General features: G+C 39.2%; 1 protein-coding gene across 2 annotated transcripts in view; it reads left to right on the forward strand.

Moving 5' to 3' along the window:
- The first annotated feature begins 1,284 nt into the window (after window positions 1-1,284).
- tns1a (tensin 1a) overlaps window positions 1,285-14,435 on the forward strand; it is a 116,443-nt gene continuing 103,292 nt past the window's right edge. For both annotated transcript variants that reach the window (XM_062997635.1, XM_062997636.1), the window contains exon 1: window positions 1,285-1,314. The gene's annotated coding sequence lies outside the window, so the exon portion shown is untranslated. The remainder of the gene's footprint in view (window positions 1,315-14,435) is intronic.

The following is a 14,435-nucleotide window of genomic DNA, read 5'->3' on the forward strand; positions in this document are numbered from 1 at the left end:
GCAGACACGATATGGACAAAAAGTATATGCCACTGCCACAGGTAATGTACTAAAATCAAGCATCTAGCCATGAGGTCTGCGTTTACAAACATTTGTGAAAAAAAAAAAAAAAGGTCTTTTGAAAGAGCTTAATGAATTTGATTATGGTACTATAATGCCAAGATTGCAAGGAGTCAGTTCACAAAATCTCCTTCCTACTAGATATTCCACAATCTGTGTGTGGCATGGTTGGATGAGTTTGGTGTGAAACTCCTTAACCCCATCAAACACCTTTGGGATGACTTAGTCTGAAAAAGTCTAGACCAGAAGAAATTCAGCAAGGACTGCATAAGGCAGCTTAATCAGCATGCTTGTGATTAGTTAACCTTTCTATGGTAGAAGCTTGATCAGGAATGGTCCTTTTTGGAAGTTCGTCAATTAACAAAATTCAAAGTGAATGTACAAAAGATAAATTTAAATCCAATCCATACTTGGTGTGAGCACTCTTTGCCTCAAAATGTGCATCAATTCTTCTAGGCTCCCTGCATACAGTTATTGAAGGAACTTCGCAGGGAGGTTGTTCAAACATCTTGGAGAACTAACCACAGATCTTCTGTGGATGTAGGCTTGCTTAAGTCATTCTATCGCTTCATGTAATCCCAAACAGATGGTGTTGAGATCTGGGCTCATACACTGGTCTCACTGGTTTCTCCCAGTGGTGAAGCAAGCTGCTGCACCAGATTTCCTTGGCTGACCACTGTGTCCACAGTCCTCAACACTGCCCATTTCTTCGTGCTTGAATAGCACATCTTGGAACCTCAGTCTGCTTTAAAATCTTTGTGTGGGAGAGACCTTGCTCATGCAGTATAACTACCCTGTGTGTTGTTGCTGTGCTCAGTCTTGCCATGGTGGATGACCTGTGACATGAAACTGTCTTCCACAACTGCACCTTTGTAGCAAAGTTTGGTTGTTCCCCCAGTTTTAAGCCTCCTACACAGCTGTTTCTGTTTCAGTTAATGACTGTGTTTTAATTTACATATAAAAATGATGATCATTATCACCTGTTTGGTATAATTGGTTATTATACAAATTATACATCTGCCTATAAAACTACAAAACCCCCAACTTTGTGCAAGTGTACCTAGAAGAATCAATGCTGTTTTGAAGGCAAAGGGTGATCACACAAAATATTGATTTGATTTAGATTTCTTTAAAAAAAATACACAGTATATATGGTGTGTGTGTGTATGTGTGTGTTTGTTCTAAAACTGCTTATTGTTTTTTATTTATTTTTTAGTGTGCAAATTATCCTGCCATAAGAAATGTGAGGTGAAGGTAAGTTATTATCTATTTGCATGTGAAGCCATTTTATGCATTTGTTTTCAAATTCATACATTTTTAATGAACTTATTGTCCCTATCAGTACTTTACAGCAGTCAAAATTATTGTATGTGGCCCATGGCACAAGGCTTAGGTATTAAGAGGCTTTAAATAGCTTGTGGACACCACCACAAATCTTTCTGTTCTAAGACCTTTTTATTGTAATGTAATGTTGTGAATAAAACTGCATGTTTCAGAAAAAATTATGATAATTAATTTTAGTTAATAAATGCAATTAAACATGTTAGACACATCCTCAGCCACACCTATTGCTAAAAGGTGAACAAAATAAATTATGTGCTATCAACCAAGTGGCAATTTAAAAGTGCTTGTTCCTGTTTCTGCATGAATGTACCAGATGAGTTCCATAAAGACATAGTTTGGTGATGAATTTGGTATGGAGGGTCTCACCTTTCTGCCCCACTCCCTTTATCTAGTTACTGTATATCCAGACCTGTATTGTACCACTAATCCAGACAATCCGGGCCAAATATGTGAAATCAGGCACTGGAATAAGTAGATTTAGAATAAGGTGAAGTCTCACAGAGAGTTGTGATGCATATGGAGAGTCACAATAGCCTTGACCAGCCAGCAAAGGTTGCATTTGCAGCAGTCATGTCAAACGTCTTCCCTTACTCAGGGCAAATTGTGCCTGTTACAATCCTGGCCAGGCCAGGAGCATTGACTCCTACACATACAGCCTGATATGTTGTAAAAAGGCTTCCCAGAAGAGTGAATGCAGTTGTAGCTGCAAAAAGGCAGGTTGTGATTTTGGAATGGAATGTCCAACAAGCTTGCAGTCAAGAGTCAAAATACTTTTACCATATTGTGTAAATAACATTGGTGGTGTTTTTATGCAACATTATGTAACATTATGTAATTTTATGTTCTGTTTAGTGTTTTGAAATCATTTAGTGTGACAAACATTTAAAAACAATCAGAAACCTCCTATCAAATCTTCTGCTTTGCACCAGGATTTTATATTTCATCCCTGATCTTTTCTTAGTAAGCAGTAAATTTGAAAAAAAAAAAAAAAAAAGAAGTTTATTACAGAAAGCTTTAGAGTCAAAATGTTGGTGTACTATTAATCTGCTGTTCATGTGTAATCTGTATAGTGAGAGAATTTCCTCAGTTAATTAAGAGAGGGGAGGGAAGAAGGAGGGATGGTAGGGGTGTGTATTTGATCCAGTACATTAAAGTCCCATCATCTGTATATTCCTGAATGTTCTTATTTTTGGTTGATTTACTGTACCATATACATGTTCAGGAATACATCTGGTACAGTAGAGCATCGGGGCAGTTTGTGGTTCTTTACAACACTGCTGCTATCTCGCATGTTGTGGACTTGAATTAGCTGTTACTTTTGGCCATATAGCTTGAGTTTTTTTTTTGTTGCTACTTTAGGAAATAAAAAAAACCTAACATTTACAGAATCTACTGTAAAGACGATTATGAATTCATTTTCAATAAGTGAAAGGCAGCTGGATGTTCTTGCGGTCAGTTGAAGCCAGTTCTAAAACGCCATGTCAGGTAAAGGGATGTGACAAAGTGTCAGGAGGGAGGCAGCTGACAACACCAAATGAGTCCTATAACAAGTGAGATGAACTATTCCAGGTTAAAAAAGGGAAACGAGTTCCAAACAAACATGTAATTTTAAGTTGTTCTGAAGTCAGAATATTAAATAAACTGGTCAGGGACATCTACTGTATGTCATAGCATATTTCTTCTACTTTTTTGACTAAATAATTGTGACACGTGCTGTTATGTCTAAAAATAATGTGTGATTTCATAAGTTATAGTTGGTTTTCTAAAAACGGCTTGGTAAAAAAATATACACACAGCCCACCTATTTTTTTTTTTAAATGTGAGCAAGTAAGTTTGATTATGTAACAATCACCAATTTTGAGGTAATATTTCTTGTTATTATATATATATATATATATATATATATATATATATATATATATATATACAGTGTATCACAAAAGTGAGTACACCCCTCACATTTCTGCAAATATTTTATTATATCTTTTCATGGGACAACACTATAGAAATAAAACTTGGATATAACTTAGAGTAGTCAGTGTACAACTTGTATAGCAGTGTAGATTTACTGTCTTCTGAAAATAACTCAACACACAGCCCTTAATGTCTAAATGGCTGGCAACATAAGTGAGTACACCCCACAGTGAACATGTCCAAATTGTGCCCAAAGTGTCAATATTTTGTGTGACCACCATTATTATCCAGCACTGCCTTAACCCTCCTGGGCATGGAATTCACCAGAGCTGCACAGGTTGCTACTGGAATCCTCTTCCACTCCTCCATGATGACATCACGGAGCTGGTGGATGTTAGACACCTTGAACTCCTCCACCTTCCACTTGAGGATGTGCTACAGGTGCTCAATTGGGTTTACCATTGAGCACTCAAGAACCATTCTCTCACTCAAGCATAAATCATCACTTTGGAAACTGAACTGGTATCTCCACATAGCACAGTCACTTTACTTATATATTCATCCATAATTAATTTATTATTCATCCTAAAATCCATACTTAAATTGTACTGGTTATTGTGTAAATATCCATATGCTATGTAAATACTTTTGCTTCTTCTTTTTTATCTCTCGGAGAGTGTCAAACAAAATTTCGTTGTACGCAAGTATAATGACAATAAAGGTTCTTCTTCTTCTTTAGTCCATCACCTTTACCTTCAGCTTCCTCAGCAAGGCAGTTGTCATCTTGGAGGTTGTGTTTGGGGTCATTATCCTGTTGGAAAACTGCCATGAGGCCCAGTTTTCGAAGGGAGGGGATCATGCTCTGTTTCAGAATGTCACAGTACATGTTGGAATTCATGTTTCCCTCAATGAACTGCAGCTCCCCAGTGCCAGCAAGGTCATACAGCGGTCATATATATATATAATGAAACTCGATATATATACTGTATAATGAAACTTGATATACAGTCCTATAACAAGTGAGATGAACTATTACAGGTTAAAAAAGGGAAACGAGTTCCAAACAAACATGTAATTTTAAGTTGTTCTGAAGTCAGAATATTAAATAAACTAGTCAGGGACATCTATGTCATAGCATATTTATGGTTTCATTTTGGTTTCATCTGACCACATGATATTCTCCCAACCCTCTTCCAAAAAGTATTTAGTCAGCCACTGATTGTGCAAGTTCTCCTACTTAGAAAGATGAGAGAGGTCTGTAATTTTCATCATAGGAACACTTCAACTATGAGAGACAAAATTAGAAAAAAAATCCAGGAAATCACATTGTAGGATTTTTAAAGAATTTATTTGTAAATTATGGTGGAAAATAAGTATTTGGTCAATAACAAAAGTTCAACTTAATACTTTGTAACATAACCTTTGTTGGCAATGACGGAGGTCAAACGTTTCCTGTAAGTCTTCACCAGGTTTGCACACACTGTATCTGGTATTTTGGCCCATTCCTCCATACAGATCTCCTCTAGAGCAGTGATGGTTTGGGGCTGTCGCTGGGCAACACGGACTTTCAACTCCCTCCACAAATTTTCTATGGGGTTGAGGTCTGGAGACTGGCTAGGCCACTCCAGGACCTTGAAATGCTTTTTACAGAGCCACTCCTTCGTTGCCCGAGCGGTGTGTTTGGGATCATTGTCATGCTGGAAGACCCAGCTACGTTCCATCTTCAATGCTCTCACTGATGGAAGGAGGTTTTAACTTAAAATCTCACGATACATGGCCCTGTTCATTCTTCCCTTAACACGGATCAGTCGTCCTGTCCCCTTTGCAGATAAACAGCCCCAAAGCATGATGTTTCCACCCCCAAGCTTCACAGTAGGTATGGTGTTCTTGGGATGCAACTCAGCCTCCAAACACGACGAGTTGAGTTTTTACCAAAAAGTTCCATTTTGGTTTCATCTGACCACATGATATTCTCCCAACCCTCTTCTGGATCATCCATATGCTCTCTGGCAAACTTCAGACGGGCCTGGACATGTACTGGCTTAAGCAGGGGGACACGCCTGGCACTGCAGGATTTGAGTCCCTCTCGGCGTAGTGTGTTACTGATGGTAGCCTTTGTTACTTTGGTCCCAGCTCTCTGCAGGTCATTCATCAGGTCCCTCCGTGTAGTTCTGGGATTTTTGCTCACCGTTCTCATGATCATTTTGACCCCACGGGATGAGATCTTGCGTGGGGCCCCAGATCGAGGGAGATTATCAATGGTCTTGTATGTCTTCCATTTTCTCACAATTGCTCCCACAGTTGATTTATTCACACCAACCTGCTTGCCTATTGTAGATTTACTCTTCCCAGCCTGGTGCAGGTCTACAATTTTCTTCCTGGTGTCCTTCGACAGCTCTTTGGTCTTGGCCATGGTTGAGTTTGGAGTCTGACTGTTTGAGGCTGTGGACAGGTGTCTTTTATACAGATAACAAGGTCAAACAGGTGCCATTAATACAGGTAACGAGTGGAGGACAGAAGAGCTTCTTAAAGAAGAAGTTACAGGTCTGTGAGAGCCAGAAATCTTGCTTGTTTGTGGGTGACCAAATACTTATTTTCCACCATAATTTACCAATAAATTCTTAAAAAAACCTACAATGTGATTTCCTGGATTTTTTTTCCTCATTTTGTCTCTCATAGTTGAAGTGTACCTATGATGAAAAGTACAGACCTCTCTCATCTTTCTAAGTAGGAGAACTTGCACAATCAGTGGCTGACTAAATACTTTTTGGCCCCACTGTATATATACATTGAAACTTGATATACTGTATATAAAATGAAACTTTATATATATATATATATATATATTTATATATATAGTATATATATGGAATGAAAACTACCCCCCAAGCGCAATGCAAAGGGGTTCGTGTACCTTTGGTCATTAGTTTTTCACTTCAAATCCCAAAATTGAAAAGGTTTCAGTCTTCAGTTTTGTTTCAAATAATAAACAAACACACATTGATAGTAATAACGTGACGACATGATCTGACCCCTGTTCTGACTTTTGTGTATAAAACTAGGGTTGCCAACTTTCAGAAATAAGGAACACCCTGGGCTGGCGTGTTGGCAGAAGGCATAGGGTGTGGGGTGGGATGTTGGGCCAGTGCCCCTGTGACAACCAGCTTGGCCCACCCTACGGCCCCCCTAACTGCAAACTTGCGAACACACAGCGACAAGATTGCACACCAAAGTAACCCACATTTTATTAAGTAATTGGCCCCTCTAACATAGCCCCCCAAATGGTCTAGAACCCCCACTGTAAAGAACATCATGTAACTTTTTTTCTCAATAGTGCAAACAACATTTTTACATAATCTATCTTCACACTGACATGCAGCCCCGGTTCTGGACGCGCTGCCCAATGCGCTACTTAAACAATGGAATAGTACAAAGTTTATGCTGATATGTCTGCGCACACAACTTAAATACTACTTAAAATAATAACCAGACGCTTTCTTATTCCTACGACAGCAGCAGTTTCCTTCTGTTTCACACACGTCGCCCTGTCTCAGTCTAATCTGCAGAATTTCTCTCCCATTGATAAAAATACAGAACAAAGCGCGTCCCGTATCAGTTCAATACTGAACACGACGTTTAGTTTCCAAATAAGGAACGATTCTGTATTTTAGGGGACGGTTGGCAACTCTATAACTAACATGACAACGTTACAACGTCCAGTACTGTCCTGTCCCTGTATAAAAGACTCCTGTCACAGAATCAGTTTCTTCCGTTCAAATCTCTCGACCACCATGGGCAAGACCAAAGAGCTATCAAAAGACGTCAGGGACAAGATTGTAGACCTGCACAAGGCTGGAATGGGCTACAAGACCATCAGCAAGAAGCTTGGTGAGAAAGAGACCACTGTTGGTGCGATAATTCGAAAATGGAAGAAATACAAGATCACAGTCAATCACCCTCACTCTGGAGCTCCATGCAAGATCTCACCTGGTGGGGTAAGAATGATTCTGAGAAAGGTGAGGTCAGTCCAGAATTACACGGGAGGAGCTTGTCAATTATCTCAAGGGAGCTGGGAGCACAGTCACCAAGAAAACCATTAGTAACACACTTCGCTGTAATGGATTGAGATCCTGCAGTGCCCGCAAAGTCTCTTTGCTCAAGAAGGCTCATGTACAGGCCCATCTGAAGTTTGCCAATGAACACCTGAATGATTCAGAGAAAGCTTGGGAGAATGTGATATGGTCAGATGAGACCAAAATTGAGCTCTTTGGCATCAACTCCACTCGCCGTGTTTGGAGGCAAAGAAATGCCCGGTGGGGATGGTGTTCTTGGGGTCATATCCAGCATTTCTCTGCTCCCAGCTCCCTTGAGATCATTGACAAGCTCCTCCCATGTAATTCTGGGCTGACCTCACCTTTCTCAGAATCATTCTTACCCCACCAGGTGAGATCTTGCATGGAGCTCCAGAGTGAGGGTGATTGACTGTGATCTTGTATTTCTTCCATTTTCGAATTATCGCACCAACAGTGGTCTCTTTCTCACCAAGCTTCTTGCTGATGGTCTTGTAGCCCATTCCAGCCTTGTGCAGGTCTACAATCTTGTCCCTGACGTCCTTTGATAGCTCTTTGGTCTTGCCCATGGTGGTCGAGAGATTTGAACGGAAGAAACTGATTCTGTGACAGGAGTCTTTTATACAGGGACAGGACTAATTTGTGTGCCTCATGAGCACATAACTGGTCTGTGGGGGTCAGAATTCTTGCTGGTTGGTAGGGGATCAAATACTTATTTCCCTTAATTAAATACAAATTAATTTATAACTTTTATTTAATGTTTTTTTTCTGGATTTTTTGTTGATATTCTGTCTCTCTCTGTTAAAATAAACCTTCCATAAAAATTATAGACTGTTCAAGTCTTTGTAAGGGGGTAAACTTAAAAAACAGCAGGGGATCAAATACTTATTTCCCCCACTGTATATACTGTATATATATACAGTATATATATACAGTGTATCACAAAAGTAAGTACACCCCTCACATTTCTGCAATTATTTCATTATATCTTTTCATGGGACAACACTATAGACATGAAACTTGGATATAATTTAGAGTAGTCAGTGTACAGCTTGTATAGCAGTGTAGATTTACTGTCTTCTGAAAATAACTCAACACACAGCCATTAATGTCTAAATAGCTGGCAACATAAGTGAGTACACCCCACAGTGAACATGTCCAAATTGTGCCCAAATGTGTCGTTGTCCCTCCCTGGTGTCATGTGTCAAGGTCCCAGGTGTAAATGGGGAGCAGGGCTGTTAAATTTGGTGTTTTGGGTACAATTCTCTCATACTGGCCACTGGATATTCAACATGGCACCTCATGGCAAAGAACTCTCTGAGGATGTGAGAAATAGAATTGTTGCTCTCCACAAAGATGGCCTGGGCGATAAGAAGATTGCTAACACCCAGAAACTGAGCTACAGCATGGTGGCCAAGGTCATACAGCGGTTTTCCAGGACAGGTTCCACTCGGAACAGGCTTCGCCAGGGTCGACCAAAGAAGTCGAGTCCACGTGTTCGGCGTCATATCCAGAGGTTGGCTTTAAAAAATAGACACATGAGTGCTGCCAGCATTGCTGCAGAGGTTGAAGATGTGGGAGGTCAGCCTGTCAGTGCTCAGACCATACGCCGCACACTGCATCAACTCGGTCTGCATGGTCGTCATCCCAGAAGGAAGCTGACGCACAAGAAAGCCCGCAAACAGTTTGCTGAAGACAAGCAGTCCAAGAACATGGATTACTGGAACGCCCTGTGGTCTGACGAGACCAAGATAAACTTTTTTGGCTCAGATAATGTCCAGCATGTGTGGCGGCGCCCTGGTGAGAAGTACCAAGACAACTGTATCTTGCCTACAGTCAAGCATGGTGGTGGTAGCATCATGGTCTTGGGCTGCATGAGTGTTGCTGGCACTGGGGAGCTGCAGTTCATTGAGGGAAACATGAATTCCAACATGTACTGTGACATTCTGAAACAGAGTATGATCCCCTCCCTTCGAAAACTGGGCCTCATGGCAGTTTTCCAACAGGATAACGACCCCAAACACAACCTCCAAGATGAAAACTGCCTTGCTGAGGAAGCTGAAGGTAAAGGTGATGGACTAAACCCAATTGAGCACCTGTGGCGCATCCTCAAGTGGAAGGTGGAGGAGTTCAAGGTGTCTAACATCCACCAGCTCCGTGATGTCATCATGGAGGAGTGGAAGAGGATTCCAGTAGCGACCTGTGCAGCTCTGGTGAATTCCTTGCCCAGGAGGGTTAAGGCAGTGCTGGATAATAATGGTGGTCACACAAAATATTGACACTTTGGGCACAATTTGGACATGTTCACTGTGGGGTGTACTCACTTATGTTGCCAGCCATTTAGACATTAATGGCTGTGTGTTGAGTTATTTTCAGAAGACAGTAAATCTACACTGCTATACAAGCTGTACACTGACTACTCTAAGTTATATCCAAGTTTCATTTCTATAGTGTTGTCCCATGAAAAGATATAATAAAATATTTGCAGAAATGTGAGGGGTGTACTCACTTTTGTGATACACTGTATATATATATATATATATATACTGTATATATATATATATATATATCATTCAATATATATATATTAGGGCTGTCAAACGATTAAAATTTTTAATCGCGATTAATCTCAGAATTTCATATAGTTAATCGCGATTAATCGCATTAAAAAAAATCTGTGTAAATGTTATAGAAAACAAGGATTTTTAAGTGAAATGTTACAATTAAAATGGTGAACACATTTTATGCTAAATGTACTTATGTTAAAAACTGCTGGGACAAGAGAAAACTGTAAGGGAGTTTTATTCACTCACATATTAGGCAGTAAATGTCAGATTGTAGGTTAGAATTTCTCCATCAGCAAACATTGTAGATCAGCGGTGCTTTAGATGGGATAAGGCGTAGTTATTGTAACAGACTTGTCTGTGGTTGTATCGTGACGATGGTTTGATGGACGTTTCTACACGAAGTGAGTGTGTTTTGACCCTTTGGGGCTTCCATAGTTCATGAACTAACGTGCTTGACTCAGCTTTCCGGTATTCGGTACAGAAGAAGAAGTTAATTAAGTGTAATAAAGTGTTCTGCTCCCGACAACTTGTGAATATAGCGTGTATTTATTTCTTTATTATGCAAGTGCATCACTACCACGATCGGTTACATTATGTTAACAAACCGCAAATGAAAAACGGTGGCAAGTCCGACATTAAAACGTTTGTTCTACCAGTCAAGTGTCAACATGAACTAGAATTTGCGTTAATGGCACTAATTTTTTTAATCGCGTTAAATTGAGGTCGCGTTAATGCGTTATTATCGCGTTAACTTCGACAGCCCTAATATATATACATATATATATATATATCGAGTTTCATTATATATATATCGAGTTTCATTGTATATAAATCAAGTTTCATTATATATATATCAAGTTTCATTATATATATATCAAGTTTTAATTTATATATATCGAGTTTTAATTTATATATATCGAGTTTCATTATATATATATCAAGTTTCAATTTATATATATCGAGTTTCATTATATTTATATATATATATATATATATCAAGTTTCATTATATATATATCAAGTTTCAATTTATATATATCGAGTTTCAATTTATACAGTATATATCGAGTTTCATTATATATATATCGAGTTTCATTATATATTTATCGAGTTTTATTATATATATATATATATATATATATATAGAGTTTCATTATATATATAGAGTTTCATTATATATATCGAGTTTCATTATATTTATATATATATCAAGTTTCATTATATATACAGTGTATCACAAAAGTGAGTACACCCCTCACATTTCTGCAAATATTTTATTATATCTTTTCATGGGACAACACTATAGAAATAAAACTTGGATATAACTTAGAGTAGTCAGTGTACAACTTGTATAGCAGTGTAGATTTACTGTCTTCTGAAAATAACTTAACACACAGCCATTAATGTCTAAATAGCTGGCAACATAAGTGAGTACACTCCAAATTGTGCCCAAAGTGTCAATATTTTGTGTGACCACCATTATTATCCAGCACTGCCTTAACCCTCCTGGGCATGGAATTCACCAGAGCTGCACAGGTTGCTACTGGAATCCTCTTCCACTCCTCCATGATGACATCACGGAGCTGGTGGATGTTGGACACCTTGAAATCCTCCACCTTCCACTTGAGGATGCGCCACAGGTGCTCAATTGGGTTTAATCCATCACCTTTACCTTCAGCTTCCTCAGCAAGGCAGTTGTCATCTTGGAGGTTGTGTTTGGGGTCGTTATCCTGTTGGAAAACTGCCATGAGGCCCAGTTTTCGAAGGGAGGGGATCATGCTCTGTTTCAGAATGTCACAGTACATGTTGGAATTCATGTTTCCCTCAATGAACTGCAGCTCCCCAGTGCCAGCAACACTCATGCAGCCCAAGACCATGATGCTACCACCACCATGCTTGACTGTAGGCAAGATACAGTTGTGTTGGTACTTCTCACCAGGGCGCCGCCACACATGCTGGACACCATCTGAGCCAAACAAGTTTATCTTGGTCTCGTCAGACCACAGGGCATTCCAGTAATCCATGTTCTTGGGCTGCTTGTCTTCAGCAAACTGTTTGCGGGCTTTCTTGTGCGTCAGCTTCCTTCTGGGATGACGACCATGCAGACTGAGTTGATGCAGTGTGCGGCGTATGGTCTGAGCACTGACAGGCTGACCTCCCACGTCTTCAACCTCTGCAGCAATGCTGGCAGCACTCATGTGTCTATTTTTTAAAGCCAACCTCTGGATATGACGCCGAACATTTGGACTCAACTTCTTTGGTCGACCCTGGCGAAGCCTGTTTCGAGTGGAACCTGTCCTGGAAAACCGCTGTATGACCTTGGCCACCATGCTGTAGCTCAGTTTCAGGGTGTTAGCAATCTTCTTATAGCCCAGGTCATCTTTGTGGAGAGCAACAATTCTATTTCTCACATCCTCAGAGAGTTCTTTGCCATGAGGTGCCATGTTGAATATCCAGTGGCCAGTATGAGAGAATTGTACCCAAAACACCAAATTTAACAGCCCTGCTCCCCATTTACACCTGGGACCTTGACACATGACACCAGGGAGGGACAACGGCACATTTGGGCACAATTTGGACATGTTCACTGTGGGGTGTACTCACTTATGTTGCCAGCTATTTAGACATTAATGGCTGTGTGTTGAGTTATTTTCAGAAGACAGTAAATCTACACTGCTATACAAGCTGTACACTGACTACTCTAAGTTATATCCAAGTTTTATTTCTATAGTGTTGTCCCATAAAAAGATGTAATGAAATATTTGCAGAAATGTGAGGGGTGTACTCACTTTTGTGATACACTGTATATATATATATATATATATATATATATATATATATACAGTGTATCACAAAAGTGAGTACACCCCTCACATTTCTGGATATGACGCCGAACATTTGGACTCAACTTCTTTGGTCGACCCTGGCGAAGCCTGTTTCGAGTGGAACCTGTCCTGGAAAACCGCTGTATATATATATATATATATATATATATATATATATATATATATATATATATTGCTCAGTAGAAAAAAATCAGGTCTGGTTAAAATAAAAATTTTGTTTTGTAAACATGACTAATAATTTTTTAAGAGTTTGTACAAATGTTTAGTGCACTGTGCATTAGGATGTTGTCAAACTTCTGTCTGTTCAATTTTAAGAGCTGCTGTTAGGAGGCGGAAAAGTCTACAAGTAACTAACTTCGATACAATGCAGCAGGACACACATTTTCACAACAGATTGGTAATCAGTTTTGTTTCAACACTGAATTTAAATCAAAAGTGGCAAAACTTTTTTACTTAAGTAAAAATACTACTAATCTGATTAAAAATTATTAAGCAAAAGTTGAATCATGAGACTTTAAAGTTAGTAAAGGAAAAGTAAAATAAAGGAAATAAAAGGGAAAAATGTTGTTTAGGAATAAAGTATTATTATATGCAGCTTGTTAGAAAAACATGCTATTACTAAACCTTAAATCCCTACTAACATTACTTGCCAATGTAGCAAAAATAATTAGATTATTAAAGCTAAAGTAACAAGCCTGTTTTTAAAATGTATGGGGCTGGCCGCTTCGTTTCAGAAAAGGTAAATCAATGAAAAGGAAAAACTATACAATTATAGACAATTAATAAATCCTCTTGGGGAAGTCACTGGTCTCCCTCTCAGCCTTTCTCTACTGGGATTTGGGTTTGCACTTGGGCTGTGATGTCTCACGTGTGCTTTTAGGCCCTGCCAAAGCCTCAAGATAATCTTGGATCATCAGATCTTGCTAGCCTAGGCGATTTATCCTGGGCAAAAAGAAAAAGCAATGTGAGAGAAGCCCAACAGTAACAAAAACCAAAATAGTTTAACATTCTGTTACATGTGGACTGTTTTAAAAATGTCATTCAGATTCAATTAGGGATTGAAACCTTCAACTGACTGCACTCAGGACTCCTGTATGTCTTTGCTGTATATGAAAATAAAGCCCACGGTTGCTGTGTTGTCTTACCTGAGCTTTGCTGTGCTCTTGTTCACACCATTCTTCAGTTTATCTTCTGTGTGGCCAGGAGCCAATAAACTGTTGATGTACTGTATACTTCCTGCTGTGCTAAACCAAGCAATCTGTTTTTCTTCGAAGTATGTCGAGAAGCTCCTGCTTGTTAAGCTTTTACCACATGGCATTTTCATTGCCTTCTGTACACTGGATTAATTTCTTGCTTTTTTGTTGGCACAGACCTGTGTCATGGAAGTGATTATGGTAAAATATGGTTGTTTACTAAACCAAATATTTTGTTATTCTGGTGGTGAATGAGTAAATGATTCTTGGCTACCTGAAAATGTTTCTGTCCTAGTTAAGCTTTGCTTTACTTGACAAATCTGTTGTCACATGTTATATGGAATATAGTTTTGACGCAGATGGCTTGTAACAACTGAAGACCAACTTCTGTATCTGGTTTTACTTTCGTCAGTCAAAAAACTAAGGACCCTAGATTTCTGAT

This window comes from Trichomycterus rosablanca, chromosome 6, assembly GCF_030014385.1.
Source record: "Trichomycterus rosablanca isolate fTriRos1 chromosome 6, fTriRos1.hap1, whole genome shotgun sequence".
Lineage (NCBI taxonomy): Eukaryota > Metazoa > Chordata > Actinopteri > Siluriformes > Trichomycteridae > Trichomycterus > Trichomycterus rosablanca.